This window comes from Crocodylus porosus, unplaced genomic scaffold, assembly GCF_001723895.1.
Source record: "Crocodylus porosus isolate Cpor-Errol unplaced genomic scaffold, CroPor_comp1, whole genome shotgun sequence".
NCBI classification, from domain to species: domain Eukaryota; kingdom Metazoa; phylum Chordata; order Crocodylia; family Crocodylidae; genus Crocodylus; species Crocodylus porosus.
Window position 1 is genome coordinate 53,002,959 of NW_017728947.1, and position 8,215 is coordinate 53,011,173.

At 44.2% G+C, this 8,215-nt stretch overlaps 1 protein-coding gene across 3 annotated transcripts in view; it reads right to left on the minus strand.

Moving 5' to 3' along the window:
- The window catches only part of CAPN3 (calpain 3), a 69,087-nt gene that overhangs the window by 52,616 nt on the left and 8,256 nt on the right, over positions 1-8,215 (minus strand). The gene's annotated exons all lie outside the window — the stretch shown is intronic.

Consider the following 8,215-nt stretch of genomic DNA (forward strand, 5'->3'; position numbering starts at 1 on the left):
GGCTTCTGCCACTGCATGCACCCTGTGTGCCCCCTGATCACTTTGCAGACACATAGATGATAAATGGTTTGTCTACATTAGAGAAGTTAAGCCAATTGCTCTCTCATCAACTCATTGTAAAACAGCTTGCAACTGCATAAAAAAGCACTTCACTATATTCCTGCAGAGGCAGCAAGCAGCATAATGTACTCCCCAATGGAACTTGGACTGTAATACTATCTAGACAGAACCATTTCCATATATGCTGAAACTTTGATTCCTAATCTGGACAAGAAACCACAGTATGTGACATAGGGAAGGGAAGAGAGTCTCCCTTGTTTCTGAGCAGACTCCCTTACATCTTAGCAATCTTTTTCCATGGACTTCATAGGACAGGTGAAGGGGAGAAGAGACAGAGATCCATGCTGGGAATGCCGTATCTAAGGCTGGAAGAAAAAGAGAGAGACAAGGCCTCTTTCAGGCAAAACATGAGAAAAAGGGCACCCAAATGCCTGGGATGTGAGCAAGAGGAGGACACCTTTCAAACAATCCTATCTTCTGTGGTAAAGAGAAAAAGAAAGGAACAATAGCTTGAGGACTCCATCTCCTAGGCAATTGTGAGGATTAGAGGGAAGATGAGCTTGTGCCCAAGAATCCTCTATTTTCTGGACACGAAGATAAAGAGAAATCAAGAACACCTAATCAAGCAAGTTAGGAGTAAAAGAAGGGCAAATGCTTGGTGCTGTAGATGTAGCCTAAATCTTTTTTGGTGCAATCAACCTCGTGCTGGACTTCCACGAACTCTTGTCTGGGTCTAATTGTTTCTTTGGTTATAAGACCATTTCTTCTCCTCCAAAGTAGTTAGCTTAGTCATGCATTAGCTTCGATGTAACCAATTGGGTAAACCCCATAGCAGGATAAAAACATACTTCCAAAAATGCATAATAGTCACTTTATCTGCCCTGCTGCTGGGAGAAGAGAAAGTGTCATGTAATTTCATGCCACAGTCAGGTGGTTGGAAGTTAAATTCTGTTAAGTCAGCTGCTTGAGATGATTTCCAGCTTCTCTGCATCTGCTTGCTCTGTTGAAAATATTTTTATGGCTGGGTGTAATGGCTTTGGGATTTGGCACATGGTCTTCTAAATAAATATACTTTGATATGTAAACATCTAGGTAAAAACTAGATCAGTTAAAAACCAAACAATTTAAACACAAAGCTTAAGAATGTAACTGCACACATCAACCACAGACTATGTTCAATTACAAGTTGTCCAAGAGAACAAAAGGAACAAGTTGTATAATGGTCATACAGCCAGATCCATTTATGATATCAGTATGCTTTTATACTCATGATAAAAATCAGCATTTTGCAACCATCTCACTTTCTTTACTGCTGTATGAGGCCTTGTCCATTGCTGGCACAAGTTCACTCTCAGGGGTAGTAATGATGCTGGGAGCCCAGTTCACTCCTATTTTAAACATTGTGCCCGGGGCAAATCCAGGAGGATGTGACAGCATGGTTACAATCCCCTTTGACTGTGCACTGCACGCTCAGTGAGCATTCAGAGCTCACCAGCATGTCAATGGAGCTCCTGCTAGGAGCTCTGAATGTGCTGTGAGCAATATGAACTCACTGGCTCGTAAGCACAAGTTCTGCCTGGAGTTCTGACTTTCTAGCAGCTCCAGAGTCTGCTGCCATTCATTCTTCTCCCATTGTTCCCCAGTCCAGCACTGGGGGTGGAGTGGCTGGAAGCCATGCTCAGTAGGGCTGTGTGAAGCTTCGGTCCCTGATTCGATTCGGCCCAGTTCAGTGGCTGAATCTCTGAATCCAAATTGAATCAGAGGACTCTTTAATCTCTCTGAATTGAATCGGAACCCTCTGAATCAATTCAGTGATTTGGACATAGACACAGCTTTAAAGTTTTTTCTACATACCTCTAGGTAGCAGGTGGCTCATGAATGTTGCAATGCTGGGGCGCATGGGGGGCTCCCCAGCGCGCTCAGCAGCAGACCTGGAAGTGGACTGGAACTCCTTCCAGTCCACTTCCGGGTTTGCCACCAAGCATGTGCAGGGCCCCCTGCACTCCTGTGGGATGCTCCATGTGCCCCAGCATTGCAATGTTCACAAGCCACACTGGTACCTCAAGGTATGTAGAAAAAACATTTAAAGCTGTGTCTATGGCCGAATCGCTGATTCTCTGAATCAGCATCGAATCTTCAGATTTGGATTTGGCTGAATCGAATCCGGGACAGTGATCTGAATCAACAAATCGAATCACTGCCCATGATTTGGGCCGAACCCAAATTGAATAGGGCCTGCTTCACACACCCCTAATGCTCAGCCTCTGCTTCCATGCAGCTCCAGAGCCACCATCTGTACGCTCCTTTTCCCTGCTTCTGAATTCAAGTGTGTGGGGAGGAAGGGGAAGAGTGAGAAGCAGTGGCCGTCTCCCCCTGCACTCTGGAGCTTCTTGAAAGCGGGGAACTCTTGAGAGCTCACCAGCATTCAGGATCACAGTAGAAGGTTCTTGCCACACCCCCTTCAGCTGTGTGATGTGCGCAATGAGCTGTCTTCACTGACATGTGCCACATTGCCAAATGGGGTGTGGCCATACCCCCATTGCCACAATCCTGGATCCACCCATGATTGTATCTTCTAAAGCTGATATCGTGTTTAAAATACAAGTGGCAGTGGATGTATGGACTCCCAGTATTACTACTGCCAGTGGAAATGAACCAATTTTAGTAATGGTGGGAAGTGTTTGCAAAATGTCTCCAGTGACAGAGGCATCCATGTCCTTTGTACATAATGTAAAAGGAAAAGAATGTGTTTATGTCTATTTGCAAAGTAATCAAGAAATGCATACGTTGTCTATAAGATATTACTTCACTACTTTTCCAACCAGCCTTTAATCTGATTCAAATCATGATGAGATTTCCTAGCAACTTGTTATGTGGTATGTTAGAAGGATTAGATTAGATTAGAACCTGATCAGATTTGTGTTTACTGTGTTCCTTTCACATACAGGCAACCCCCACTTAATACTGTTTCGCTTACCACTGTTTTGCTATAATGCTCATTTTAAATCGATACCTGATTTCACTTAGCGCTCAGCTGTACAGGCAACCCTGCTTAGCGCTCTCAATTGGTTCCTGAAAAACCGAGCGTTAAGCAAAATAAGCGTTAAGTGAAACAAAGAGTATCTGATGACCAAAGATGGCAACCGCAATTCTTTGTAATGACCCCAGGTGGTAACCATGAGTGTTATAATAAAACTTGCTAAGTGCTAAGTGAAATCAGATATCAATTTAAAATGAGCATTATAGCGCTAAGTGAAACAGCACTAAGCAGGGGTTGCCTGTATAAGTTTCTTGATGTATAGGTAATATAGGCCAGTCTGGAGTGGCTTTGCTTCTGAGCCTTCATTCCTTTCATTCATAATTTAAAATAAATTTTTCCAGAAGCTTTAAAAAAGGTAAAATCTGAAATGGTAGCTAACTAGAAGCACAAAAAAGGGTGAAGTGTAGTTACGTACCAAGAGAACCAAGTGGAGACTTCTTAGCATACCCAGAATGGCTTAAGACTGAATGCAACCTTTCCTCCAAAAAGTTAACATATTTGCCACAACCAGGGACTTCTGAATGTCCCTCTCCAGGACTCTTGAGCCCTTCCTCTGCACTTAATTTTTCCTCCAATACCCCTCTCCTATAGAGATTCTTCTCTTCTTGCCCCACCCTCAGGGGAAAGGAAACTTAAGTCTTCTTTTAGGCTCTCTCATTTGTTTTTTTGCTTCAGTTTATGGTTGTGTTAAGCCCTTTCTAACCACTAGGCACAGATTCTGCAAGATTCTTCCTTAATTTGCTCCTTGCCCTTTCCGTCTCACAGGAGAGAGAGGGAGGGTCACCTAAAAGTTAGGAACTTTCAACTCCACAGGTCAAAATATTGGGAATCAATTTAAATCCATTATTTGGTCATATTGCTCTCTTCACTGACAAGGATAGAGTCCCGTTAGAGGCAATATATTACATACATTAATTTCTTCCTAGAATATTTTTGTCTATGGCTTCTTAAGCTGGGTAAAGAAGAAAATGACTACCCTGTATGGCATCAGATATAGTATAGCTGTCAGCCGTTGACTAAAATACAGTTACCTTTCAGGTTTGTCTGCCAAAGCAGCCATCACAGATAGCAAATGGCAGCAGCCTCTACCGAGGAGGTTTCCAACATAATTGCTTGCAAAATCTCCATATAGTCTGTACTTCTATGACTTTTGACTGGATGTAAAGATATACTTTCCCTTCAGTATTGCTAGTAGCTGTTTAATGAGCTGTACTTAGGTTGCACCTGCACTTGGGTCACTTGTCACTGGATGGACCTCAAGCTAAGTAATGTTCTTCATTTTACTTCTTGGTGGCATTCTGCCCAAATGCCTGTACATCTGATGAAGACACATCGCCCTCAGTAAGATTCTTCTGAACCAGGCAATTTTAGCAGTAACCCAAAGAGTTTCTAGATTATATCCCTGGTCAACTAAAAATGATCACAGAGTGAATATTAACTATCACAATAGCTATGAATCCTAAAAGAAAATTTGTTTCATTCATCAGCAGTGCTTGTCACTCCCTGATGGGGTGAGAGGAGTGGGAGTGTAAGAGAGCATGAGAAAATGCTGGGGGTGTGTGTGTGTGTGTGTGTGTGTGTGTGTGTGTGTATGTATGTGTGTGTGTGTGTGTGTGTGTGTGTGTGAATAAAAACAGTGTTGAATGGCATTACGTGTTTTTTAGCTTTATTTTTGATATATCTATCTATCTATCTATCTATCTTTATTTTTCATATATATATATATAAAAATACAGTCTGTCTCACCCAGCAGAAAGCATTAATGCCTTTAAAACCTGCAGTCAATAGAATCATGCTTTGGGCATTCTGGATTCACTTTATAAACTAATCCTGCACAAACTAATGAATGCATAGGAGACATCTGCTCTTGCCCATCATTTGAGATGAATGAAGCCTCCAACTTTCAACAATTTATATCTTGCTTGTATCCATCCTGCCATGGCTTTTATGGACTATAGGGTTTTGTAAGACAGCACATGCTACATTTGGTTAAAGTTCCAGCTTGGAGAGTTCCTCTATTGGATTGTCTTGGTCTGAAAATTATGCCTTTGCAGAAACTAGAAAAAAGTCTTTATTACCTTTGTGACAGTGGACAATTCTGCCAGGCCTGGTCACAGTACTGGCCCACCCACCTATCTAGGGCAGTCTGCCCAATCTCGTTTGCAGATGTAAAGTAAAATGGTTGTAATAAAGTGGAAGGCTGCCCACTTAAGATCCCAATACTTAGGGGTTTGCACACAATCCTGACCTCCCCTTATTGTGTCCCGTGCCTTGCAGATGGCATCCTTGAGCTGTTCTATGCTCCAGCTTGTGGCTTCAGGCATCCAAAGACTTACCTGGGCCAAGCTTCCCCTTTCCTCGGGCTTCAACACATGCCTGCTCTCTTGCTGGGGCCTCAACACACACCCCTCTCTGGGGTCCACACTCTGCCCCTATGCTGGGGCCACAGGGTATTGCACCCTCACAGGCTCAGGTGCCTCTCTATAGGCATACCTGACCCCACTACTCCTGGGGTCTTACACCCCACGGGCTCAGATGCCCCTCCCTAGGCATGCCTGGTCCCACTATCCTCTGGGGTCTTACACACCCACAGGTTCAGGTGCCTCTGCCTAGGCACACCTGATCCTCCTGCCCTCTCATCTGAATGATCCACTGTATGGTGGGGGCTGGGGTTATCAGGCACCCCTACCCACCTTTCACCAGGGAGGTAACTGGCCTGGCATTTTTGGGGGATTGTCCCACCATGGACAGCCCCACCAGACTACCCTTCCTTGGCAGGATGCAGTTTTAGGTCTTGCCCAGGACCATGCAGGCCTACCTGCCCTAGTCTACTTCCCTCATTAGGGCTCCTGGATGATATCTTTGGGCTGTCTCTCATTGGGCCCAGCTCTCATTCTGACCCCATTCCAATAATATAACAGCCTGCATGCTGGCTGACCCCTACCCTCTTTGGCTGTGATGTACCCCCATTTGGAGGGGCCTTCAGCCCATATGGGCTCTGGCCCTGCCTCCAGGCCAGTCAGGGTGCCAGATAGCTCACAGTGGTCCTGGCCTGTCCCTTGGATTGGGCTTAATTGCCCTGAGGCCCTGACACTTGCGTTGACCAGTGCAAGGGATCAAAGAGTCAACCTAGCAGGTGCTGATCTTCATACTCCAGAAAGGAGTCCCTCCTAGGTTTCACCAGAGAGCCCTTTTCTACTCCAGGGCTTGCCTGGCCCTCTTGTAGGCCTACAAGCTGTTAGTCCCCTTGTCAGCCTGGGCCTTTTTCACACTAGGCTGAAGCTGCCTTCCTGGGGCTCTGGGCCCCACTGGGTCCACAGGAACCTCCTGCCATCCCCATAGCTCTTCCCTTACTTCCAAGGTGTTGAGAGCAGCAGCCCAACCAGATGTTGCCTTCTCAGCTGCTAGAAGCAGACTGCTACTCCAGCCCTGAGAACCTGGATCTAAAATGGCTGCCTCATCAGGGCTGGCCAGCACATGCTGGCTGCTTGCTCTCAGCCCTTAAAGCTCTCTGGCCACATACTTGTACATGATGATGAATATACGATACTGTATTTTTAAATACAAAAGACTTCACCCTTCCAGAACACTCAGTAGATGACTCAGGGCTATGCTTCAACTCCAAGCAAATATCCAGATTTTTCTTTTCACTTTATGAAAAATACAGAACAAAATATAGAACTCTTATGAATTTTCTTCACTACTGATAGGACACCATCATAGTGGTCTCTGAAGCATGCCCATTAAACTTTACAGATAGTGTTTTGCATTGAAAGGCCTCTTAATAATCTCTAATGAGCTCCTGGCAGTAAGCCCAGATCATGTTAATAGGGCATGTGAAGTATAGTACTGTGATGATGTTTTCTTTTTAAGCTCCTGGTGTTAAACTATCATGCTGGGATTGTAGCAAGTCCCCTTTTTAATCTTCATTGTACTGTAATAAAATCCATTACTCATATAATATTGGTAATGTCACGTTGTTGTGAGAACTTATTGTCATGTATTATAAAGAGACTGGAGCTTAGAACGCTCAATGTCCTCACCATGCAGTGCATTATAACATGGGCCTTATAGCAGCCTCATCATCATATGACGTATTACAATACAAGCCTTTTGGCAATCTCCACATGTTATGGATCATATTGTAATTCCTTCTGCACGAGCATGGCATGGTGTAACAATATAATCTGGGAAGTGCCTTCAAGCCACACCATGTTTTATATGATACCCTGGGTGTGCTCTTACTACAGAATGCCATTTGTTATAAAATGCAGTGCAGTAGGATCTCCTCCAAGCCTCATGAGACAGTATGGTATTGTTGGTGTCACTGGGCATAACCCTAAGTATCTTACACTCTGATGCTCCATGCATGCTCATAAACCATCACTATTTATTGTATGTACTCTGGTAGGGTACAGAGGCACCAATCCTATTGTTTTAAACATTGTAGAACCCTGTAACAAAGATGTGTTTCATGCATAAAAGGCTTTCAATCATAGTAACATATCTGTAACAAGGAGATGTGTTCTGTAACTGCAAGGGAATCCAGGGCTTGTCTGGTGAATCATCCTGTACCAGATGCTTGAATCTTGAAGGCATTTTGTTGTGTCACTTCATGTTTAGAAAGAGCCTGGATTCATGAACTGAACGGTAGGCCTGTGCGAAGTGGCTAGTATTTGCTTCACATTTGGATTAGGCTGATTCAGGGAACAGTGATTCGATTTGGTGATTCAAATCGCTGTCCCAATTTGATTTGGCCAAATCTGATTCGGAGATTTGGCTGCTGCTGAATCTCTGAATCTCCAAATCAGGCAGGCCAGGCCCACCCCCGGCCCGCTTTCCCAGCCTGGCAATGGCTGCCCCGCCTGCCCCATCTCAGTGTTAGAAATATTATTAAAAATGCATTATCAATAGCAGATTTAGGAAAAAAAAAACACAGCTGCTAACCCTCCCTTGTCTCCTTAAGGAGAGAGGGAAGGGGGGTTTGGAAATTGAAGGGAAAACCACCAAAGGCCCTTTGTACTAAGGTGTCACTCTCTCTCTGTTCTGCAAATTTACTATCTCTTTGTTACACTAAATCACACTTTCTTTCATGACCCCCACATTCTTAGGCTA